This window comes from Mus caroli, unplaced genomic scaffold, assembly GCF_978045245.1.
Source record: "Mus caroli unplaced genomic scaffold, Mus_caroli_1 scaffold_13, whole genome shotgun sequence".
In the NCBI taxonomy this organism is placed as follows: Eukaryota; Metazoa; Chordata; class Mammalia; order Rodentia; family Muridae; genus Mus; species Mus caroli.
The window spans coordinates 69,119,819-69,146,441 of NW_028227268.1; the positions used below are offsets into that span (position 1 = coordinate 69,119,819).

Consider the following 26,623-nt stretch of genomic DNA (forward strand, 5'->3'; position numbering starts at 1 on the left):
CCCAAGAGGAGTAGACGGCAGGAAATAATCAAACTCAGGGGTGAAATCAACCAAGTGGAAACAAGAAAAACTATTCAAAGAATCAACCAATCAAGGAGCTGGTTCTTTGAGAAAATCAACAAGATAGATAAACCCTTAGCCAGACTCACTAGAGGGCACAGGGAAAGCATCCTAATTAACAAAATCAGAAATGAAAAAGGAGACATAACAACAGATCCTGAAGACATCCAAAACACCATCAGATCCTTCTACCAAAGGCTATACTCAACAAAACTGGAGAACCTGGATGAAATGGAGAAGTTCCTAGACAGATACCAGGTACCAAAGTTGAATCAAGATCAGGTTAATGATCTAAACAGCCCTATATCCCCCAAAGAAATAGAAGCAGTCATTAATAGTCTCCCAACTAAAAAAAGCCCAGGACCAGATGGGTTTAGTGCAGAGTTCTATCAGACCTTCAAAGAAGATCTAATCCCAGTTCTTCACAAACTATTCCACAAAATAGAAACAGAAGGTACTCTACCCAACTCATTCCATGAAGCCACAATTACTCTGATACCTAAACCACAAAAAGACCCAACAAAGATAGAAAACTTCAGACCAATATCCCTTATGAATATTGATGCAAAAATCCTCAATAAAGTTCTTGCTAACCGAATCCAAGAACACATCAAAACAATCATCCATCCTGACCAAGTAGGTTTCATCCCAGGGATGCAGGGATGGTTCAATATACGGAAATCCATCAACGTAATCCAGTATATAAACAAACTCAAAGACAAAAACCACATGGTCATCTCGTTAGATGCGGAAAAAGCATTTGACAAGATCCAACACCCATTCATGATAAAAGTCTTGGAAAGATCAGGAATTCAAGGCCCATACCTAAACATGATAAAAGCAATCTACAGCAAACCAGTAGCCAACATCAAAGTAAATGGTCAGAAGCTTGAAGCAATCCCTCTAAAATCAGGGACTAGACAAGGCTGTCCACTTTCTCCATACCTATTCAACATTGTACTTGAAGTCCTAGCCAGAGCAATTCGACAACAAAAGGAGATCAAAGGGATACAAATTGGAAAAGATGAAGTCAAAATATCACTTTTTGCAGATGATATGATAGTATATATAAGTGACCCTAAAAATTCCACCAGAGAACTCCTAAGCCTGATAAACAGCTTCGGTGAAGTAGCTGGATATAAAATTAACTCAAACAAATCAATGGCCTTTCTCTACACAAAGAATAAACAGGCTGAGAAAGAAATTAGGGAAACAACACCCTTCTCAATAGTCACAAATAATATAAAATATCTTGGCGTGACTCTAACTAAGGAAGTGAAAGATCTGTATGATAAAAACTTCAAGTCTCTGAAGAAAGAAATTATAGAAGATCTCAGAAGATGGAAAGATCTCCCATGCTCATGGATTGGCAGGATCAACATTGTAAAAATGGCTATCTTGCCAAAAGCAATCTACAGATTCAATGCAATCCCCATCAAAATTCCAAATCAATTCTTCAACGAATTAGAAAGTGCAATCTGCAAATTCATCTGGAATAACAAAAAACCTAGGATAGCAAAAACTCTTCTCAAGGATAAAAGAACCTCTGGTGGAATCACCATGCCGGACCTAAAGCTCTACTACAGAGCAATTGTGATAAAAACTGCATGGTACTGGTATAGTGACAGACAAATAGACCAATGGAATAGAATTGAAGACCCAGAAATGAACCCACACACCTACGGTCACTTGATCTTCGACAAGGGAGCTAAAAACATCCAGTGGAAGAAAGACAGCATTTTCAACAAATGGTGCTGGCACAACTGGTTTTTAACATGTAGAAGAATGTGAATCGATCCATTCCTATCTCCTTGTACTAAGGTCAAGTCTAAGTGGATCAAGGAACTTCACATAAAACCAGAGACACTGAAACTTATAGAGGAGAAAGTGGGGGAAAGCCTTGAAGATATGGGCACAGGGGAAAAATTCCTGAATAGAACAGTAATGGCTTGTGCTGTAAGATCGAGAATTGACAAGTGGGACCTCATGAAACTACAAAGCTTCTGCAAGGCTAAAGACACCATCAATAAGACAAAAAAACCACCAACAGATTGGGAAAGAATCTTCACCTATCCTAAATCAGATAAGGGACTAATATCCAATATATATAAAGAACTCAAGAAGGTGGACTCCAGAAAGTCAAATAACCCCATTAAAAAATGGGGCTCAGAACTGAACAAAGAATTCTCACCTGAGGAATACCGAATGGCAGAGAAACACCTGAAAAAATGTTCAACATCCTTAATCATCAGGGAAATGCAAATCAAAACAACCCTGAGATTCCACCTCACACCAGTCAGAATGGCTAAGATCAAAAATTCAGGTGACAGCAGATGCTGGCGAGGATGTGGAGAAAGAGGAACACTCCTCCATTGTTGGTGGGATTGCAAGCTTGTACAACCACTCTGGAAATCAGTCTGGCGGTTCCTCAGAAAATTGGACATAGTACTACCGGAGGATCCAGCAATACCTCTCCTGGGCATATATCCAGAAGATGTCCCAACCGGTAAAAAGGACACATGCTCCACTATGTTCATAGCAGCCCTATTTATAATAGCCAGAAGCTGGAAAGAACCCAGATGTCCCTCAACAGAGGAATGGATACAGAAATTATGGTACATTTACACAATGGAGTACTACTCAGCTATTAAAAAGAATGAATTTATGAAATTCCTAGCCAAATGGATGGACCTGGAGGGCATCATCTTGAGTGAAGTAACACAATCACAAAAGAACTCACACAATATGTATTCACTGATAAGTGGATATTAGCCCAAAACTTAGGATACCCAAGATATAAGATACAATTTGATAAACGCATGAAACTCAAGAAGAATGAAGACCAAAGTGTGGACACTGTGCACCTTCTTAGAATTGGGAACAAAACACCCAGGGAAGGAGTTACAGAGACAAAGTTCGTAGCTGTGATGAAAGGATGGACCATTTAGAGACTGCCATATCCAGGGATCCGTCCCATAATCAGCTTCTAAACGCTGACACCATTGCATACACTAGCAAGATTTTGCTGAAAGGACCCAAATATAGCTGTCTCTTGTGAGACGATGCCGGGGCCTAGCAAACACAGGAGTGGATGTTCACAGTCAGCTATTGGATGTATCACAGGGCTCCCAATGGAGAAGCTAGAGAAAGTACCCAAGGAGCTAAAGGGATCTGCAACCCTATTGTTGGAACAACATGATGTACTAACCAGAACCCCGGAGCTCTTGTCTCTAGCTGCATATGTATCGAAAGATGGCCTAGTCGGCCATCAATGGAAAGAGAGGCCCATTGGACTTGCAAACTTTATATGCCCCAATATAGGGGAATGCCAGGGCCAAAAGAATGGGAATGGGTGGGTAGGGAAGTGGGGGGCGCTATGGGGGACTTTTGGGATAGCATTGGAAATGTAATTGAGGAAAATATGTAATAAAAATATTAAAAATCAAAAAAAAGAAAAAAATATGAAGCAAATGAAATATGAGAATTTTGAATTTTGAAAAAAAAATAATAAAATAAAATAAAATAAAATTTCTCCACCACTCTTCTTCTACCCTTTCTATCCCCTAAAACTAGGTAGGAGAGAAAGAAGGATAGAAGAGAGAGAGAGGAGAGAGAGCGCGCGCTGAATAAAGTCAAGGAAAGGAATAGGATAATAGGGTGATACTATCATTAGACTACTTCCTGCTGACTGGGGGCTTCGAGTTCCTTGGAGCAAGTTTGATCTTTGCCATCAGGATATCTAATTTCTTCTCATCTCTTTGTTCATGACTACTTGACAAACAGCAACCTACAGCCATCAACAGCAACCCACCAACAACCAGTAACCCACTCTCTTGGGGCCCTAGCATTTATATATCCTCTGAAAAGTCCCCAGAATTCTAAATTTCACACACACAGAGAAACTATCTGCAACTGGAAAAACCAACACCTGCTAGAGCACAAGGCAAATCACAGTCACCTGCTGTCAAGCAGCCCCATATCCCATACCTGGGATTAAAATGAAAACATATTCTCATAGTATTTCTGTGTCTTTTAAAGAAACTGAAATTCCCACTGCAAGTCTTGGTATGGTGTCTCTTCACAGAAATAAAGAAGTAACTAAGACAATCTCCAAAATCCTTCCAGGGCTAGTGTCAGGCCATTGCTGTGTCTGTGTGGGTTCTCCCACAACCAGCTAGGAGACAGAAGGAAGAGTGCAGGTGTTTGCTGGGGAAACATAAAATGGAAAGCATAAAGAGGAACACAAAGAAGCCTAAGCAGGAGAAGACTGAGGTCTGGACGCAGGTCTGATGCCGAGAAAGGAGAGTGGGAAGGAAGGAAGCTGGAGTGGGAAGGGTCGCAGGCAGCAGAGCAGAAGCATGGGCTAGGCTGACAGGAAGCTGAGAATTCGGATTTGCTGGTTAGGCGGGTCCCACTTGCTAATTTATCCTATGGCATTTAGATCTTTTTATTCTTTCAGGTGCTTGTGTGTGTGCATGTGTGTGTGCATGTGTGCACATGTGCCAGGGCCTCTATGTAAAAGTGACAGAAGTCACTTCTCTTCCTTCCATTATGTGAGTCTGGAGGATCAAACTCATGTCATCAGGCTTGGTAGCAAGGGTTACTGAGCCATGTCCTTGGGCTCACAGCATTTAGGATGGTCTTTCTAGATTTGACTGACTGGTCTTATTTCCCCACAAAGTGTTTTTCCTGAAGGCTAAAACCACATTGATTTCTGTTTGTTGTTCAGTGCACTGGCAATATTTGATTAGGGTTAATGTAGGTGGCATGGAAATAAAAGGAGAGGAGACTAACATACAAGAAGCAGGGTTGCCCTTTAATCAGAACAGTGAAGGGCAGAGTCTCTCTGTGAGTGGAAGCCATGTTGGGGCTCTGGGTTCTTAGGGCTTTAAAGGGGCAAAAAAAAGAATTTTATGTAGAAAGATTTTCATCTCCAGACCTATAATCTGCTTTTCTAAGCTTCTAAACTTTGGTGGAGTCCTTGCTACACCATTCTTGCCAGGAGTTCTCGTGACATGCTGAACCCAGGCCCAGAACTTCCCTGCTTGTAACTGCCCTGTGATATCAACTCTTCCGCAGGGAGTACCCAGGCTGCCTGAGGCTTTTAGGTTTTAACCCATTCAGGAAAGATGGGTGGCAGAGGTTTATTGTGGAGGAAGAGGGCAAAGGTGACAGTGAAGAGGAGTGGGGGAAGAGAGAGAAAGGTCAGAGGGGTCTGCCTTTTATTTGGATAGTGACGTAGTCACTCGAAGGTAAAGGTGGAAGGTGAGCCAAGTGGATTCTGGGAATGGATGGCGGTTGCCATGGCCGCAGATGTGTGGGTCTCTTTCACCTATGTGTGACGTCACTGGGTTCGAAGTCAAATCCTATTTTTAATGATGGTTCTTAAATGCTTTAACCTCCCTTGTAGCCCAGCACCCTCCAGAGGTAGTGGAAAAGAAGGGATATGAGGGGGTGTCAGGAGAGTGGACCTTTTTAGAAGGGTTCTTTGGAGCAACTCCCATCTGTGTTGTCTGGAAATCAGCAGTTCAGTTCAGAGATTAGCAGCAGCAGCAGCTCGATCCTCTTGCAAACACTTCACAGATTCACCAACAGTCCAGTTCAGTAGAGTTGGGTTAGGATCAGCAGTGATACGGCATAGCAGCAGAGATATTCAGGCCTCAGCTTCACCTCGAGTTAACAGGAAGGACCAGGAGGAACACCAGGAGAAGTTCTTGGCTGTGCTTCTCTCAGGAAAGTGAAAATCAGTGAAGACATGAGATCCACAAGCATTTCACAGCTAGCTGTACCAGCAAGCCAAGCTCTGTCTCCATCACTCCATGGTGTCCTATTTATATCCTCCAAACATCACGTGTCCTCCATGTGTCTTGCATTCAATCAGCCCAAGTCTGCAGAGGCAGCAACAAACTGCAGCATATCACCAGAAGTATTTTGGTGTGTTTCTCTCTATGGAGTCCTGACAAATGCAGCTCAACTACGAAATGTAAGGCAGACCAATGCATGTGTGTTATTAGCAAAAAATCCTTTATCACATGTCCTCTCATGTGCTTGCTTTAGCAGAACATCCTCTCTCCTGTGTCTGCTTCAGTGAAACATTCCTTCATGAGTCGGCCTTTAGCCTTTCACACCTGTATGCACTTTAACGAGACGTTCCTTCATGTGTTTGCCCCAACAACACATACCATCCAACAGACTTTCCAAAAAAAAAAAAAAAAACTCTTAAGTTTCCACTTCGTGACTGCATTTTTGTAGTTGCTACCTAATACTTTGAAGAGAAAAGGAGCACCAGGCAGTATAAGCAGATTAAAGAAAAGCCTGCCGCTAAATGGATTAAGGAAGAGGTTACTTCAGAGAGAGACCCCACCCAGCTAAACTCACAACTTGTGAAAAGGAATTAAGGAAAAATAAAAGGAAACAAAGACACTCTTAGGGCCAGGTGTGGTGGCACACACTTTTAATCCCAGCTCTTAGAAGCAGAGGCTGGTGGATCCCTGAGCTAAAGGCCAGCCAGGTCTACAGAGTAACTTCCAGGACATCCAAGCTTAGGCAGTAAAGAAAACCATCAAAAACAGAGAGAGGGTGAAGATGTATTTGAACAAGGGGACCATGTTCCAGTCCTAGCAAGCAGCCGAACTTGACAGCTTCAGCCACATGGTTTTTGGCTTTAAAATCAAGGACACAAGAAAGAGGTTATAAAATGTGGGGTGTGGGTGTAGGGGAAGAGGGGTGAGGGAGAGAGCCCACGTACTGCCAGAGTTCCTGTGCTCTGGGCAGGCAGACACTGGAGGACTGTCAGACGCTTTCCATTTGGCCCTGGGTGGGCATCTGGCTGTGTGAAGCTACTGACCCCACTTGGTGGGGGGTGGACAAGGGGCAGCTCCCGATACCAGAGGCCCGGGGTGACACCCTCTGCCCCAGTGTTATGGGAGAAAGGGCAGAGGGAGAGAGGTTCCCACACAGCGAGAGTCCTTAGTCCAGTTCTTGGCTGGAGCACAGGAAGGCCTTCTGACGGGAGATTAAGCACGGCTTGTTAGGAGAAAGCCTATCCCATCTTCCAAGCACAGTGGGCCTTGATGAACAGAGACAGTCTATGGTTTTAGAGCTTTATTGTAGAAAGGCAGAGGGAAAGAGAGAAGGTAAAAGAGAGAGAGACCGGCCATGGCCAAGAGGAGGGAAGGGGGAAAAGGAGAAAGAGAGAGAAAAAGGCTAAAGAGTAAGGGGAGAGAGAGAGAGAGAGAGAGAGAGAGAGAGAGAGAGAGAGAGCGAGAGAAGAGAAGAGGAGAGGAGAGAGAGAGAGTGAGGAGGGGCCAAGCAGCCCCTCTTATGGTGGGATTGTTATCTTGTTGTTGCTAGGTAACTGGGAGGAGTCTAGCCTGAAGGTCAGAAGCTTGGGACATAGTGTACATGACTAAAAGCCACGCTTCGGGGGCTGTGGGGGCAGTAACTTCGACAGAAGCCAGGGGTCCAGGAGACATGAGGGAATGCCTTCCATCCATGTAGATGAAAATTATCATCACTGGGTTTCACAACCTCAGCTCGACTGGAGACCAGCCTGTCTGTGCATAGCCCATTGCCCTACAATAAAATCTCCATCCATGGCTAAGGAAAGCCTCTGAGGTCAGCCATGTGTTAAGGGAATTCCTGCATGGAGGCCCAGAGAGACCATTTATGAGGGTGTGAAGGTGAAGCCTGGATTGCCTAGGAGACCCCAAGATGTTGTAGACGTCAGAGCCTTACCTGCTGAGGAAAGCTGCTAAGAGGAAATTGAACCAGCCTAAGAGAAAGAAGTGGGTTTGACGTGGAAAAGCTGAAAGGAGTTGGAGATCTGAAGAGCATTTTGCATCAGACATGAAGATGCAGAGTTTAGTGTTTGCCCAGCTAGGGTTGTTTTTATTTTTTTATTTATTTTTTCCTTGATTTGGTTCAGTGGTTCCTCATTATGCTCCCTTTCCTCCATTTTATAATGGTGAAAGACCCACAACGTGAGGACTCCCCCACGTTCTGACTCAGGAGAGGTGACACCCCAAAATCACCCACAAGAAACGGTCTTGCTGCAAACTGCAAGAGGATTTTTATTCAAGAGTGCTCTCGGGCCCACGGTCATACACCATGCAGGGGTAGAGGACCGTGGTGCCTCGAGTAGCTGAGTAAGGGGGTATTTAAAGGAAGAAACCACAACTCAAGGAAGTGGGGAGGGCATTATTGGAAAATACCAAAGATACCAGTTAAGAGTCACAAGGAAGTGCAAAGTCACAAGTGTCACAAGGAATACCTGGTAATTGTTCAGGCTATCTCTTAAGACCCTTTCTAAGAGCCCCTAACAATAGCACATTCTTTGAATTAACACTCTTTGAACCCAGGAATCGGGTGGGTGGAGGAATGTCGCTATCTGTTTTATGATTAGCATACCTTGGAGCCTTGAGTCACAAAGGTCACATTCCCAAGCCTGGGCCTAAAGGCCTAGAATTTTGTTTTTACGTTATACTGTTTCAATGGTAATTGTATTAGTCAGGGTTTTACTGCAATAAACAGACACCATAACCTAGGCAACTCTCATAAAGACAACATTTAATTGGGGTTGGTTTACAGGTTCAGAGGTTCAGTCCATTATCATCAAGGCAGGAGCATGGCAGCATCCAGGCAGATGTGGGGCTGGGGGAGTTGAGAGTTCTACATTTTACCCAAAGGCAGACAGAGAAGACTGGCTTTCAGGCAGCTAGGATGAGGGTCTTAAAGCCCATGCCCACTGTGACACACCTATTCCAACAAGGCCGCACCTACTCCAACAAGGCCACATGTCCAAATAGTGCCATTCCCTGGGCCAAGCATATTCAAACCATCACAGTAATTTTTTTTCTATGCATAGTATGTTGGAACTATGTGATCTGCTTTTTTCTTTTGATTTAAGAGAATCCAGTGAGTCTCAGAAGAGACTTTGAACTTTGGACTTTTTAAATAGTGGTGATACTGTGATAGACTATAGGAACTTTTGAAGTTGGACTAAATGCATTTTGCATGATGATATGGCTACAAGCCTATGGTAGCCAAAGAGCGGAACATGGTGGTTTAAATGAAAATGGTCCCCATAGACTAGAGTACCATTATTGGAAGTGTGGTCTTGTTAGAGGAAGTGTGTCACAGGGGGACACAAAGGGAGCTTTGAGGTTTCAGAAGCTCAAATCAAGCCCAGTGTCACTCTGTCTTCCTGCTGCCTGCAGATCCAGATGTGAACTCTCAGCTTCTTCCCAGCACCGTGCCTGCCTGCACACCAAAATGTAGACTGAACCTGTGAAGCTGGAAGCCAAACCCAATTAAATGTTTTCTTTTAAAAGAGTTGCTGTGGTCCAGCTGGAGAGATGGCTCAGTGGGTAAGAGCACTGACTGCTCTTCTAGAAGTCCTGAGTTCAATTCCTAGCAACCACTTGGTGGCTCACCACCATCTGTAATAGGATCTAATGCCCTCTTCTGGTGTGTCTGAAAACAGCGACAGTGTACTCATATAAGTACAATAAATATATCTGTTTTTTTAAAAAGAAAGAAAAGAAAAGTTGTTGTGGTCATGGTGTCTCTTCACAGCAGCAGAACACTGAGTATGACCCCTGGGGAGATTCCCCTGTAGCAGGTACTTACTACATAAGCATAAATAAGTGTAAGGGTCCATGATTCACTGAAGAATTACACCCCTCTCCAAGAGTGTGTAAAAGCAAAGTGTTTTATTCTGCAGAAGTCCAGCAAGCTGGGATCTCCCATTCCAAGATGGAGGAGACAACCAAGTGAGCTCGCAGGCACTATTTAAAGCACATTAGGGGAGTTCCAGGAAGGGATAGGTGACCTCTATCATTGGCTCCATCTCTAGGGACATTCCAGAACCATTGCTGGGGAAGTATGGAAACAGTTGCTGACCCATTGTCCTGGCCTCAGGCCAGGTGGCAGAGCAGCCTCTAAGGCCTGGACTTACCTGGACTTGCCCAGTTCTTAGAAACAGAGATTTAGGCCTAGTCTCCTGAACTGCCAATTTGAAGACAGTCATAGAGTCAGCCTGTCTCATAAGACCCTGACTTCCATCCCCAGCAGCATATAAAAGCCAAAACTGGGGAGGCAGAGACAGATGGATCCCTGGGGCTTGCTGGCCAGCCAGTCTAGCTGCCTCTACAGGATACAGGTTCTCTCATGGAGAGAACCTGCCTCAAAAAAGTAAGGTACAGGGTGATTGAGGAAGACAACTGATGATAACCTCTGACCTCCACACTCAAATGAACACACATCTACGAAACCAGGTTTTGGCTTTACCCTTGGGAATCCTTTGCTCTCTCTTCATGACTGTTCTAGCCTAGTTTGTCTTGGTGTAATGAAACACTGGTCAAAATCAACCTGGGAAGAGTTTATTACAGCTTACAGCCCATCACTGAGGGATGTTGAGGAATCTAGAATCAGGAACTGACTCACAGATCATGGAGGAATGCTGGCTTGCTACCCCAATGGTTGCTCAGCTTGTTTTTTGATACAACCCAAGACCACATGGCCAAGGCTGTCATCTCCCCGCAGTGAGCTGGTCCCTCCCATATCAGTCTCCAGTCAAGAAAATGGCCCTCTCCCCAAACATGTCAATATGTTAGCCTGATGGAGGCAATTCTTCAGTTAAGGGTCCTCTTCCCAGGTGACCCTAGTTTCTGTTTTTTTTTTTTTGTTTTTTTTTTAAGATTTATTTATTATACATAAGCACACTGTAGCTGTCTTCAGACACTCGAGAAGAGGGCACCAGATCTCGTTACGGATGGTTGTGAGCCACCATGTGGTTGCTGGGATTTGAACTCTGGACCTTCGGAAGAGCAGTCGGGTGCTCTTACCCACTGAGCCATCTCACCAGCCCCCTAGTTTCTGTTTAGTTGAGGAAAACTAAGCAGCATTCTAACTAAACCTCCCCATATTTTGTTTATACAAAAGCAGCCTGAGCTCCACTCTGCTCCCAGGGTCAGAACTGGCCTGCAGGAGGAAGAGGCCTGTGAGTCAGAATTGCCTGCAGGAGGAAGAAGCCTGCAGGAGGAGAAGGCCTGCAGGTCTGGCCTTGAATTTCTAATGCTTTCCATTTCCCTCCTGCCTGTCAGGAAACACCTACTGCAGGAGAGATGTGAGCTGCTCTTTCCATAGCCACCAATGGGTCTGTCTTGCTTTCCCTCCAGCTCTCCAGCAAACACTAAAATCTCTTACCTAGGGTATAGACCGAGGCCTCCATCCTGCAGGACATATGCAAGGTACAGAAACGAAAAGCAAGTGATTCAGAGCCACTACATGGTTCATTTGGGTTTTCACTCCAGATTTCGACTGCTCTCTCTTGGCTCTGTAATAAAAAAATTTTTTTTAATTGTCGTATATTTGTTCTATCTCTCTCTCTCTCTCTCTCTCTCACACACACACACACACACACACACACACACAAGCTCGTAACCTCTCACAAAAGGAGAAACAAAGAGAGCAACCTAGCTGTACTTGTCCTGTCTTTCCTAACAGCAAGTGTTTAAAATGCTTGCAGGTATCAGGGACCAGTGTCGAATAGAGCTTAAAGCATTTTGGCAAACTTTTATGGCAGTTTCAGCCTTGGCAAAAATTTGTTCCAATGGGCTAACTACAGCAAACTGTGGAACTCTATATTAGAAACCCTTGCCAAATACATTCTAAGTGTTCTCTGTGCAGATGACAAATACTTTAAACTGTCTTGTTGTCATGCAGATGCCACAGGCAAGTAAGTGCAGTCCCTGCTGCTCCAGGGCTTGTCCTTGTGAGGCAGGCACTAAGCTCCAGGGGGGTACTGAGTTAGGGAGGACCTAAAATGTGACACAGCTGGGGTCCACGTGGCTCAGAATCCCCAGCTCAGCCTGGAGGACCCGGGAAACCTTGGACGGTTCAGATCTAGCACCTCAGGGTTCTGGTAGTGCTTTGACCACCTGAGTCCATATTGCTTTGTGTTTTCTTTTAAACACTCTTTTCATAGAGTTTTAGATTGTTCTCCAGACTCTTCCCTAAGAGAACTCTTTGATTCTGAGATAGTACTATGCCAAGTGATATCTTATTTTGTCACGTTATTGTAGTATAGGACTGAAGTGGAAACTTCTAGCTCTTTGGAAAATTAGTTATATCAAATGAAGTTTTGCTGGGGGGCACACAGGTGAAAGGATAAGACTTGCTTTAGCAAACCCGTGAGAGGACGCTTGAAGGAGTACAAATATGACCCCAGAGACAGTGGGAGACAAGCACTGAGCCTTGCTATTTGTAGCGAAAGACATGCGTGTATTGGTTTGCCTTGAGCTCAACTTGTGCTCCTGGGGTTCCTGCTGAAAGACCCACAACGTGAGGACTCCCTCACGTTCTGACTCAGGAGAGGCGACACCCCAAAATCACCCACAAGAAACGATCTTGCTGCAACTTGCAAGAGGATTTTTATTCGAGAGCGTTCTCGGGCCCATGGTCATACACCACGCAGGGGTAGAGGACCATGGCACCCTGAGTAGCTGAGTAAGGGGGTATTTAAAGGAAGAAACCACAATTCATGGAGGTGGGGAGGGCGTTGTTGGAAAATACCAAAAATACCAGTTAAGAGTCACAAGGAAGTATAAAGTCACAAGTGTCAGGTTATCTCTCAAGACAGTTTCTAAGAGCCCCTAACAATCTAAGAGCCCCTAAAGATAGCACATTTGCATTGCAGGTTCCAGTAATGGTCAGGGTGCCATTCTTTGAATTGAACCCAGGAAGCAGGTGGGTGGAGGAAGGAATGTCGCTATCTGTTTTATGACCAGTACCTGGAGCACTAAGCCACAACGGCTACACTCCCAAGCCTGGGCCCAAAAGACTTTGCTATACTTTTTTAATACTTCTTCATTCCCCCCCTTTTTTTTTTTTTTAATAGTTCTAATCTTAGAACTAGACACTATCTTTTCCCTGACATAGTTGATCCTTTAGGGCATGGTACTGTTGTCTCAAAACTAAAAGCCACACTGCATTAATTCTTGTTTTAATAAAGGTGACTTGCCTATTTAACACACATGGACCTATAATTAAAAGCAGAAGCAAAATCAAAAGGGGTCTCATAAAGGTAGAAAGTAGGGTGGTCAAGAGTACAAGATAAGGGCCTTTCCACCCGAGTCTCAAGGTTTTCTGCGTGGAGATGTCTAGCAGGTCTTCTGGAGCAGGCCTTCTGGAGCTGCTTTTTCGCTTGCTGTCTCACTCACTGGAGCACCTTGAGCCTAGAGAACAAAGGCTGGGAAAGCAGCATGTCAGCACTATGTACAGAGGCTATTTTTACCAGTGGAGGGGCCCCCCTGTAGAGTAATTCATAAGGGGGTCAGTCTAAACTGTCCAGGGGTGTTTTTAACTCTGAAGAGCAAAGGGTAGGAGAGTTATCCAATCATTAGCGCCAGTCTCCGCTGTCAATTTGGTAAGGGTCTCTTAATGGTTCTATTTATTCTCTCTACCTGTCCTGAGCTTTGGGCCTGCATGCACAATGTAACTTCTAACCGATCTCTAATATCTTGGCCAGTCCCTGATTTACCTGGGCAACAAAGGCAGGTCCATTACCTTGGGAAGATTTCTTTTAGGATCTTTAGTCCTGGTAGGAAAAGCTTCTATCCATCTTGAAACGGTGTCTATAAACACTAACAAGTACTTGTTGCAATATCTAGCTGGCTTAATTTCTGTAAATTCTACCTCGTCATAGCACAGGCCTTGTAGCTTTTGGCTATTTCTTCTGTCAAGTCAGAGAGTCCTGTAACATAGCAGTCAAAGGACCTAACCACACCTTTGAATTTCTTGGCCCCCAGGCGAGTCAAATACTGTCCAAACTTGATAGTGCTCAGGGGTGTATCTAAAGCTGGTCTCTCTGATGTCATAATAATCTTTAGGCTCCTTGACTGCCAGGATCATTGCTCCTTGAGTCACCTGTTTGGCAGTTAGATCTGCTATCTGATTTTCTTTAGCCACAGCATCTTAGGTCTTTCTCTGCAGATGTCAACAGCCCTCTTTGTCTGTATATTGCCCCGTACAGTGGCAAAAGCATACCTGCTGTCAGTGTAGACTTTTCTTTTGCCATTTATGGACCTTGTCTCAAAGTCACAAGTTCAGCTTTCTGGGCCGACGTCCCTTCAGGGAGGCTGCTGGCCTAGATCACTTGCTTTCTGTCCACCACCATACTGCTGTCCCCGCCTTCTGCTTACCTTTAACCTCGAGGCTACTGTCATCAGTGTACCAGCTCGAACCCTCAGGCCAAGGCTGATCTGATCCTTCAGATCATTTCAAGTACCAGTTTCTCAGCACAGTGATGAGTAGGTGCAGTCTCACGCAGTGGGACAGCAGGTGGAACGAAGCGAAGGTCACTCGTTCAGTCAACAAAAAGTTCTGATGTGTCACAGGAGCATTGGTAGTCATCCATCAGTCAGGGGGCTTTTGGATAATGCTTTCAAGAGCGTGGGATGCCATTACAGCTAGTTACTGTCCCAGAGTGAGCTTATCAGCATCCTTGACAAGCAGATTATGGCAGCAATAGCTTTCAGGCAAGAAAACCACCCGCTGGCAACAGGGTGTAACTTCTTGGATAGGTAAGCCACTGGCCTTTTTCAAAGTCCCAAAGTCTGAGAAAGGACTCCTCTGGTGACCCCTGATCTCTCTTCCACATAAAGAGTGAAAGGCTTGGTTAGGTCAGACAAAGGCTGGTCATCAGTAGGGCCTGTTTTATTTTTCTAAAGGCTTTCAGGTGATCTGGGATCCACACAAACACTTCCCCTTCCTTGGTTAGGAGGTACAATGGGAAGCTAAGGTCGCCAACCCAGGTGTCTAGAGTCTGTAGAAGCCAGCAAGTACCCAAGAATTTTCTTACTTGCCTTGGCGTAGTTAGCCACTACTTCCCGTCTCGAAGGGTGTATCTCAAGTAAGTAACTTCAGTCTGACACAGCTGAGTCTTTTTAGCTGAGGCTCGGTCTTCAGTTGCCCAGGTTTCCTGTCTAGATCCTGTCTTTTTCTTTCTCTCCTATCAAATTTCTCTCTTGTCTAAGATCCCTCCTGTTTTCTCTTTCTTCTGCCTCCCGCCTCTCTCTCTCTCACACACACTTTCTCTGCCTCTTTCACTAGATCGCCTAACTGTCTCCCTCTTTTCTCTGAAGCTTCTTTCTGATATCGGGGGCCAACTGCCTTATGGAGGCAAGCCAGGCCACTGAGGCCTTCTGGGCTTCCGAGGTAAGATTAAAGGGAGTGGACTGCCTGAAGGCTTCCATAAGTCTTTCAAGGAACATTGAGGGAGGTTCGATCGGCCCCTGCATTACCTCTTACCTTAGCCAAATTAGTGGGCCCATCTTGAGGCACCTTGGAGACCAGAGCCTGGCGTTAGATTTTCAAGCTCTCCTTACCTTCAGCCATGTTGCATTCGCAACTGGGGCGAGTCAAAAGGAATCCCATGTTGATCTCATTTTGTAGCTGTGTAAACCGCTGTTGGCTTCCGGGCCATTTTTCTAGCTTCTAACAGAATTCTCTCTCGCTCTTCGGTTGTTAAGAGCATCTGCAACAGCTGTTGATAATCATTTCAAGTAGGCTGATGAGAAAACATAAGGAACTCTACCAACCCTGTGAGGCGTTGGGGATCCTGAGAAAGGGGGTGGTTAGTTTTTCAGTTATAAATACCAACAGAGGAAAATGACCAGTACTGAAGGGTTTAAAGTTTGGGCGGGTCCACCAGAGTCCGCCCGGACTCTGTGCTCTGCAGTTCCATGTACCCGCAGCGGTCCGCCTCTCGACACCCCGAGGGGTTTAGGGTTCCCTCGGCAGCTGGGGTTGAGGCTGTGGATAAGGGGAAGGTTGTGGACTAGGCCACTCAGGAGGCTTCATAGATTTTGGAGGAGCCGAATTGGCTGGTGGCTGCGATTTGGGAGAAACCTTTAATTTCTCTTGTAACATAAGAGTACAACCACAATTTTGAGTAGCAAAACCCAATTTTAACAGTGAAAACAATCTAGTTTTTTCTTTAAAAATGAACTCCAAAAACATTACTTGCTACAAATTTTGGTGGCCTGTTCCTGCACACAAACACAAGAAGGTGTAGCTGCCAATATTTCAAAAAGACACTACCCTAAATCTTATCTTTTATAAATCGGATTTCTAGGATAAGAATTACATAGAATATTACTCAATTTAGGCGTATCTTTAGAGACCTGTTCCCATGGATTGTCTCATGCTGCATGTTGTAGTTCTAAATTACTCTAACCCAGAGTTACCAGTTTTAAGTCAACTTTTTGTTACCAATGTTACAAATTTTTAATCATAACTAATAACTTATGAGCCACTAATCTATAACCAAGACATATAAAAACATATTTATACTTTTGAAACTATTTAGAAACAAAAATGAAATGGCCGCATACATTTGTTCATTTAAACCAAACAAAATTCTTAATTTTTCTAGCTGTAATTTCAAGAGAGGAGCACCTTGTCACCTGATGAATCCAATAATCACAAGCACAGAGATTTTTGTAGGAAAAACAGCCATTTGTTCCCTTACCATAGAACTTAAGAACTTGAGAAGCTGGTGGTCCCTATAAGAGCAGCGTTTATAATCAGCTCCTAGCAGGGCTTCTCTAGCCACACTAGATTCCTAACTACAGGTGCAGGGCTCCAAAGACCAATTAAAACTGTTTATTTTATTTTATTTTTTTACCAAATTATCCCCAGATAGTCGGAGAGTACTGCTTTTCTCAAAACCCATTCTCTCACATCTCAGGTGTAAACTATCTCTAGTCAGGGTATAAAGCACCTATGAGAATTACCTTTGCTTTTCTAGATTTTCACATAGCTCTAAACACATACACAAAAACACATAAAACAGAAACCAACAGATCCAGACACATTCGACCCTTTCTTGTCCTCTACAAGCAGGCAAGAGAATTAGACGATTTTGGAGGGGGAAGCTTCCGCTTCAACAGAACTCGGTCCCTCTGACCGATCCGGAGACGGCCAGGCGTCCCTGGCTCTCCTTACCTCCCAGGGCGTCCCCCAGGGCCACAGCCTGTGGTCCTCCTAGCACGTCTGCCGACCACAGTCCTCCGGTCCTTACGGCCCAAAAGGACAGCTGCAAATACCGACCGCGCGCGCATTTCAGACCCCATCACCCCATCGTCTACAAACACCAGCATCCATTTCTACCTAGACGACCAAAACCAGAGAAGCACACTTGTTCCTCACTCTGCCAGGTGTAAAACCAAGGCATGAGGTGGGACTCGAACCCACGATCTCGCAACCCGAAAACCAAGACACAAATTTCACTCTGCCAGGTGTAAAACCAAGGCACGAGGTGGGACTCGAACCCACGATCTCGCAACTCGAAAACCAAGACACAAATTTCACTCTGCCAGGTGTAAAACCAAGGCACGAGGTGGGACTCGAACCCACGATCTCGCAACCCGAAAACCAAGACACAAATTTAATAAACTCAGATGGATCCGAACTCAGACTTCGCCATGCTTCAGAAACATAGGACAAGACATAAATAACCCAACACAACAAGCACATGTTCCAATGTTCGTTTCAGAAAACAGACACTCAAAACAGAGACACCGGCCGGCACACACACAAGAGGGGATCCCCATACCTCCAAGTCGGTTCTCGGGTGTGAGGGGTGGTCGCGTTTCCCGGCCAATGCACCAAATGAAAGACCCACAACGTGAGGACTCCCTCACGTTCTGACTCAGGAGAGGCGACACCCCAAAATCACCCACAAGAAACGATCTTGCTGCAACTTGCAAGAGGATTTTTATTCGAGAGCGTTCTCGGGCCCATGGTCATACACCACGCAGGGGTAGAGGACCATGGCACCCTGAGTAGCTGAGTAAGGGGGTATTTAAAGGAAGAAACCACAATTCATGGAGGTGGGGAGGGCGTTGTTGGAAAATACCAAAAATACCAGTTAAGAGTCACAAGGAAGTATAAAGTCACAAGTGTCAGGTTATCTCTCAAGACAGTTTCTAAGAGCCCCTAACAATCTAAGAGCCCCTAAAGATAGCACATTTGCATTGCAGGTTCCAGTAATGGTCAGGGTGCCATTCTTTGAATTGAACCCAGGAAGCAGGTGGGTGGAGGAAGGAATGTCGCTATCTGTTTTATGACCAGTACCTGGAGCACTAAGCCACAACGGCTACACTCCCAAGCCTGGGCCCAAAAGACTTTGCTATACTTTTTTAATACTTCTTCACTGCAGCAGCTTGCTGCTTCCACTGCCTTGCCTCAGGCCAGTTGGTGAGCCTGGTGGTTTCCTTAGGATTGAACTACACCTGCCTGGTGTCTGCTTGCTGAAAGGACTGGACTGTAGCTGCTGGTTTGTGACTGGGGTCTGTCTGCCTAGAGGACTGGTCTGCAGCTGCTGAGTTATATTTGGTGTTTGCTACAGGACTGAGCTGCTGCCCAAGATCAAGCTCACCCCAAAGAACTATGGTTGAACAGGTCTACTTCCCCCATCCTAATAACTTGTCTCTTCCACTACCTCTGCTGGGTGCTGGGCTAGAGGAGAGGTTGAACCCTTATTTAAAGTAGGTTGCAAAAAATGTATGCCTACATAGGACTGTATTTCAAACCACATCTTCTTTGAGGTGTTACTATGCTCTGATCATCCTATCTACAAAAAGACCATCCTATCTGGGGTTGTAACTGTTCATATCCATGCACAGAGAGCCATGGAGGGGCACCTGAGTATCCACCTACTCTCTGCCACCTGTCCTATGCAACTCATCCCTAATTGCATGTGGTCTCAGAGAGAGCTAGAGTGTATATAGCTCAGGAAGACACAGGGAAGTCAGGAGTGCTCTATCTTAGTGGCTATGGGAAAGCTCTCATCCATAATGTGGAAAGACTTTCCAGTCTGGCTTTGGGTGGGGAAGAGAGCACCCACACTCCAGTAAGTAAGCCCTTATTCATCTATGTTCTGAAAGCCCAGTAAGTTCATGGTTTCCCAAGGAGAACCGTGGCAGAATTGTACCTAGGTTTGTCTTGGGTGGAGGGATAGACTTGAGAGTGTTTTTGATTGTGTTTCCCCAGGGAAGGAGTTTAGCAACAATTGTTGATTATACGGTTTCTGCTGACTTAGTTGCTAGCTTGTAATGAGAATAAAGGCAATCAATTGTTTTTAGTTTGGGACTCATGTCCTTTTACCTTCCCGGACTCATCCACTCTGACAATTTTTCTCTTGATGATCTTGAGACTCCTGTGAAAATGATGCCAGCTGTGAAACATGATGGCTTTTGCCTCTTCCTAGATCATTGGTTTTCCTTTCTATCTCCTCAAGGCCTCTCCTGCCTCTGTAATGCTATAGCATGGTAGGGAGAGCAGATGCCTTGTCTTGTCCTATTTCTTAAGAGCACAGTTTCTTTGTTAAGTAAGATGTTAGCTGTGGGGTTGTAGAAGGTGACCTTTATCAAGCAAAAGAAATGCCTTTCTTTCTTCCTTCCTTCCTTCCTTCCTTCCTTCCTTCCTTCCTTCCTTTCTTTCTTTCTTTTGGGGGAGGGGGTTTGGTTTTGGTTTTTTGAGACAGGGTTTCTCTGTGTAGCCCTGGCTGTCCTGGATCTCACTCTGTAGACCAGGCTGACCTCGAACTCAGAAATCTGCCTGCCTCTGCCTCCCAAGTGCTGGGATTAAAGGCGTGCGCCACCACTGCCCTAAAAGCCCACTGAAAAGAGGCAAAAATGTAACAGCTTCTGTCTTAGTTAGGATTTTACTGCTGTGAACAGACACCATGACCAAGGCAAGTCTTATAAAAAACAACATTTAATTGGGGCTGGCTTACAGGTTCAGAGGTTCAGTCCATTATCATCAAGGTGGGAGCATGGCAGTATCTAGGCAGGCATGGCGCAGGAGGAGCTGAGAGTTCTATGTCTTCATCCAAAGGCTGCTAGTGGAAGACTGACTTCCAGGCAATTAGGGTGAGGATATTATACCCACACCCACAGTGACACACCCATTCCAACCAGGTCACACCTATTCCAACAAGGCCACACCTTCAGATGGTGCCACTCCCTGGTCCAAGGATATACAAACCATCACAGCTTCCTTCTTCAGTGTCCTTCTATGTGGGCTGCCACCAGAAGGTATGGCCCAGATTTAGTGTGTCTTCCCTCCTCAAATAATCCAACCAAGAATATGTCTTATAGCTCTTGACTTTTAGTTGATTCTAGATGTAGTCAAATTGGCATCCAAGATTGGCAATCATATGCAGCAAGTCTCCTAACTGCTAAATCACGGGCCATTTATGGGACAATTTTATAACTTTTAGAATGACAGTTGTACTTTCTGTATAGACTCTTTAAATTTCTTAATTAGTTCTGTATGTGTACTGGGGGTGCATTCACATGAATTAGCACACATATGAAGCTCAGAGGACAACTTATAGAAGATGAGTTTTGCATTCTACCATATGAATCCCTGGGGTTGAACTCCGGTGGTCAGGCTTGGCAGCGAGTACCTTTATTCTCTAATCCACCTCACCAGCTCATCATCATCATCATCATCACTACCACCATCATCATCATCAATCTCTCACCAGCTCATCATCATCATCATCATCACAGCACTGGGATCTGTCTTAGGGTTTCTATTGCTGTGATAAAACACCATGACCTTTTAAAAGCAAGTTAGGAAGGAAGATGTTTATTTGGCTTTCACTTCCACATCCCTGTTCATCACTGAAGGAAGTCAGAGCAGGAATTCAAACAAAGCAGGAACCTGCAGCTAGGGAGGGGTGCTCCTTACTGACTGGTTTCTGTGGCTTCTTCAGCCTGCTTTATTATAAAACCCAAGACCACCTGCCCAGAAGTGACCACACCCAACATGGGATGGACCCTGTTACATCAATCACTAATTAGAGAATAGCCTACAAGCCAGCCTGCAGCCCCATCCTATTAAGGCAATTTTCTCAATTGAGGCCCCTTCCTCTCCTGCGACTCTAGTTTGTGTCAAGTTGACAAAAAGCCAGCTAGTGCAGGAGCTAAGCTCAGAACCTCATGCATGTTAAGAAAGTTCTCTCCAGCCGGGCAGTGGTGGCACATGCCTTTAATCCCAGCACTTGGGAGGCAGAGGCAGTCGGATTTCTGAGTTCCAGGCCAGCCTGGTCTACAGAGTGAGTTCCAGGACAGCCAGGGCTACACAGAGAAACCCTGTCTCAAAAAAAAGAAAGAAAGAAGGAAGGGAAAAAGGAAAGAAAGAAAGGAAAAAAGAGAGAAAGAGAAAGAAAGAAAGAGAGAGAGAGAGAGAGAGAGAGAGAGAGAGAGAAAGAAAGAAAGAAAGAAAGAAAGAAAGAAAGAAAGAAAGAAAGAAAGAAAGAAAGAAAGAAAGGTTCTCTGCAGCCACTAGTAGCACATGCCTTTGATCCCACCCAACAGTAGGGAGGTGGGTGTATCTCCAAGTTTGAGGCCAGCCTGATCTATAGAGTGAGTTCCAAGACTTTTAGGGCTACACAGAGAAACCTTGTCTCAAGAAACCAGAGAGAGACAAAGACAAGACAGAGAGAGAGAGACAGAGGGAAAGTGCTTCCCATCAAGCTATAGCCTGACCCATGGTATTTTAGATGCCTAAGAGAAAGGACGGTGGCCCGAGGGCCTTATAGCCCTCCTAGGGCTGGCTGTCCAAAACATTCTCAGGAGCAAGGAGCTTTGGACAGGACGTCCTGGGGAGAGACAACAGGGATCTGAAGTCCTTGCTCTGGTCTCTGAAGGCAGATGGTTGGGGCCTACAAAGGGAGCAGCGTGACAGGGGAGCCAGAGCAGTCCTCCCCTGTCACAGGAGCAGTGAGGAGTGTGTCAGGCAGTCGGTCCTCAGATGAGTTTTACATTCTGTTTGTTTGTATTGTGTGTGTGCTCACAGGCGCATGCACAGACGTGTGTAACTATGAACACAGGAGTATGGGCATGTACATGCCAGAGGGAACCACTGTGCATATTTCACAATTGTTCCCCAAACTATTTTTTTAATGTTTTGGGGAGGGGGGTACACATGTGTAAAGAGCAGAGAACTTGTGGGATTTTATTTTCTCCTCCCACCACGCTGGGCCCTGGGAGTCAACTCAGCTGATCAGGACTGGCACTGAGCCAGCCAGCTGGCCATTCACCTTATTCTTTGGCATAAGCTTACATTAAACTTGGAGCTCTCAGGCTAACTTACCCCAGAGGCCTCCTGTCTCCGTCCCACCAGCACTTGGATCTCAAGTGTGTTCCACAGTGCCCAGCTCTTTTAGGTGGGTCCTGGGCATTTGAACTCACTCCCTCATCCTTCTACAGCAAGCACTTTACCCAGCCGCCCAGCGGCAGCCCCAGCACCCTCAAGTACCACAGCTCTGGCACCGCCTTCCACAACCCTCCTCCCCACGTGGCCATGGCCTCGAGTGCAGGGTAGAGAAGAAGAGGACCAGGTCAAGGGTGGGCAGGAGCTTAGGTGTGTCAAGCCAACAGTTAACAGAGAAGACTGCAGTCACAGGGCTCGCTGTCTGCTTGGGTCCACCCTTCTCATTCTAGCGGGCTCGGAGGGAAACTGCTAACATTAGGTTCTGGGATAGCACTTGTGTTACGATCTTAGGTCTGAAGGCCTAAGAGTGTCGCTGAAAACTGATCTGTCCCAGACCAGATGGAATCCCAGGCTGCTCCAAGTTCCAGGAAGACTTGGATGAAGGACAAGACAGAGTGACTTCTGGTTTTCCTGCAGCGCAGCAGCGCCCTCTGGTGTTTTAGGAACAGAATAGCTACTTTCCAGGCTTTGGGGGTTGGGGCATGGGAGGAGTCCTCAAAGTTAGATTTGAACCCAACAGATTTTCATTTGAGAAGTTCTATCTGTCCTTGCACTTTTATCCTCCCTGCTCTGGGAATCTGGATGCTTGGGATGGTAAATGTTCATCTTAAGAATTACCCTTTTCATTGATTCTAGAACCTGAATTGTTCCCAAAGCAGAACAGAAATGAGCCTTCTTCCGGCTGCTCCAGCTCTGCCAGCTCTGGGAAACTCCAGAGGCAGCTAGTTTCTGAATAGCGTGTCTCAAGGTTCAAGGACGGGGGTGTGTCTCACGGGCCAGTGACTGCTCACACACAGGAGAGTTGTGGACAAGCCTCCCACAGCCTGACTCCACTCAGTGTCTTAAAAGAGCCACTTCTTGTCTCCTGGACAAGACAGTCTCTGTGTCTGACACTGGCCTCTTCCTCAGAAAACAACATTGTCAGAAGGCAGCTTTAATAGTTACTTCCCATTACTGGGATAAAACGCTATGACCAACTTATAAAAGAAAGAGTTTAATTGGGCTTACACGTGGGGGGGTCCCTTCAAGCGTTATGGCCAACAGGGAAAGGAACCTCAAAGAGGCGAAAAGAAAACTCAGTTCAGCTAGGCTCAGTTAGGGTGAACCAAACTATCAGGAATCAAGAGTCTGACGCCAGGTGGTGCACGCATATTTAAAGCAAGTACGGTTTGGAAAAGTTTCCAGGCAACAATCATCCTGATTTCAAGCATTCGATAACCCTTAATGTGCGACTGCATAGACTTTCCTTTGCAGAGTACATGGGACTGTGAAGATGGGTTCTAGACCTCAAGGGTCCAGGATCTGGTGTGGTCTCTGACTGAGATAGCATAGAGATCAGCAGGCTATAAAGTACATGTGACATCTCCCCCGAGGATGGATAGTACGGATTGGGAGCTAACGGTCTAGGGAGAGAATCTAAGATAAAATAAGCAGTCTGGGTACTTGAGTGACGTCTGGCTCTACAGATAGCAAAGGTCACTGGGTCGTTAACAATATCACCTCCCAGGCTTCTGGATGGAAAACGGGTATTTATTTCCTACTCGGAGGAGACACCCTTGAGTGATGAACGTTCCTGGTTTCTCCAGCGTTTGTCTGTGAGCATCAGGACCTCATGCTCTCTACCCTTACAGTTCCCTAGGGTCAGAGTCTGTGGTGGTTGAGCAAAGGCATGCTGGCAGGAACAGCTCTGAGCTCTCATCTTGACCCATAAGCAGGAGTAATAATGCAAGTCCTTTGGAGCATCAGCCCCAGTCCCCCGTTACACACACCTCTAACCCTCTAAACCTTCTCAAATGGTTCCACCAACTGGAGACAACATATTCAAATGTATGAACCTGTAAGGAACCACTCTCATTCAAACCACCACAGCCGGCATGATTGCCCTATGACATAAAACAGCCTTTATCCAAGCCCGTGAGTTTAAAAATCTGAAACCCCATCCTCCCTGAAGTTCCCGAATCTTGGTTTCTATCAACATTGTCCCCCCTGCCCTTCCTTACTCCCAGGACACACCCTGAAATTGCTACTCGGGGCACAAGGCAAAGGCCTTCTTTTGTGGTACTTGAATGCTTAGTCACCAGGGAGTCGAACTCTTTGATGGCATTAGAATGGCTGGGTGTGGCCATGTTGGAGAAAAAGTGTCACTGGGGTTGAACATTGAGGTTTTAAGAGTGCAGTTCACTAGCTCTCAGCCTTAGGATCAGGATGTAGCTCTCAGCTGCTGCTACACCGCCATTCTTACCAGCATGCTCCCCACCATGATGATGCACCAAGCAAACCCTCAATTAAATGCTTTCTTTTATAAGAGTTACCTTGTTTGTGCTGTCTCTTCCCAGCAATGGAACAGTGACTAGGACACATTTTTCTTAGGGTAGGGTTCGAACTCCAACTTCCAGGTAATACTGTAACAAATGGATGTTGGGCTCAGGTATAGCTCATTGGTAAAATCCTTGCCAGGCATACACGGGTTCAATCCCCAGCTCTGGAAAGAGACCCCATCTCAAAAAAGCAAATGTTGAAGAGAGCAGGAATGCTAATACTGCCCATTGTTTTGAATAGGAACTGAAATCCTGAGCAAGTCGGTTCGCATCATCTTCTCCACATTAGGAGTCTGTACATTTTTTTCAATCGGCTATATGGTCTTGCCGCTGTTTGCATACTTCGTCAGAGACTGGAGGATGCTGCTGCTGGCCCTGACACTGCCTGACCTGTTCTGTGTTCCCCTGTGGTGGTGAGTACAACCGCCATTCCCAGCCAGCCCTCTGCCTTGTGGCAGGCAGGCACTCCAGAGATGAGCCCACTGTTCACCTAGCTGTGTCTGCCTGCTCTCTGCTGCAGCTTGCCCTGCTGCCTCCAAACTTCCTGCACTCTGCATCTCAGTGACTGGGCACGTGCACTGTAGGAAGCCTGTCTCAGACTTCTTCTGTTGCTTCCCATTCCAGTCTCCTGCCCATGTTATTTCCACATTGTCTGTGGAGCTGGTACTGCTGGGTTGGGTCTTTAACTCTGTGCTCAGTTTTGAGCACTCTCCTTTCTTTAGAAATCCTCTTTCTTTATTCAACCACAGTACAGATCATCCTAGCTACCCACAAGTTCCAGATCTGTGGATTCAAAGAACCAGAAATAAAGTGCCCTAAGCGTGCTCAGGCTGGTTTTCTTGTTATTCCCTAAACACTACATACACTACAGCCACTCTTACACCATTTCTTTTTTTTTTTTTCTTTTTCTTTCTTTTTTTTCCGAGACAGGGTTTCTCTGTATAGCCCTGGCTGTCCTGGAACTCACTTTGTAGAGCAGGCTGGCCTCGAACTCAGAAATCCACCTGCCTCTGCCTCCCGAGTGCTGGGATTAAAGGCGTGCGCCACCACGCCCGGCTTCTTACACCATTTCTGCATTGCATTAGGTATTGAGAAACTGGTGGTAGGTAGATCAGAGAAAGAATGCTTGCTTGGCAGACCAAGGCCCATGTCCAGCAAACTATCTCAAAGGAAGTGTTATACATTATGCTGGATTTGTAAGCAACCCAGAGATATACATGGGGACGTACTTAGATTATATACAAACTTTATGTGGGGTTTATTGATGATGTTTGTTTTGCAATGCTGGGGATGGAACCTAAGAATTGGTTCATGCTAGCCAGCGTTCCACCACGGAGCTCCGCTCAGTTTTAGATGAGGTCTTGCGGTGTAGACTGGGCTGGAGCTTGCTCTTGAGCTCCTGGCTCCAAGCAGTCCTCCCATCTCAGTGGTCCTCCCATCTCAGTGGTCCTCCCGTCTCAGTGGTTCTCCCGTCTCAGCTCTCCTTTTGAGAATTTCCCATTTTTACTTCCTCATGTTTAAACAAGACAAACAGAGATTCCTGGCCCTGCTGTTTACCCCCACCCCTTCCTCTTTTCTTCGACCACAGTGCAGACGACCATCCCAGTTACCCTGAAGCTCCACATCCCCAAATTCATCTTGGTTTGATTTTGTTGTGTCAAAATCCAGTCTTCTAGAAATGACTGAACTATTTTACTGAGCTGCTCGATGGCCACCTACTTACGTGACTAAGGTAATAAAGGTTTCTTTGGACACCTTGTGGAATTCACAGTTTAGATAGCTTGCTTACCTTGTGACACCTGCCTGAGAAGTTGACGAGAAGGACTGTCATGCAGCCACAGGAGTTGACAAGTGTCCCCTTGGCCTTATCTAAGGGATGGCTCGATGGCCTTCTCCAAGTTCACTTGCTCTTACCTTCCAGGTTGTTGTGGGTTTGCCAGCAGCAACGTTTA

General features: G+C 45.7%; 1 long non-coding RNA gene across 1 annotated transcript; it reads left to right on the plus strand.

Annotated features, from left to right (window-relative positions):
• Positions 1–15,195: 15,195 nt before the first annotated feature.
• Positions 15,196–17,624, plus strand: LOC147001520 (uncharacterized). The gene is made up of 2 exons (XR_015045065.1): positions 15,196–17,282; positions 17,445–17,624. It is a non-coding gene; the product is annotated as an uncharacterized LOC147001520 (long non-coding RNA).
• The last annotated feature ends 8,999 nt before the right edge of the window (positions 17,625–26,623 follow it).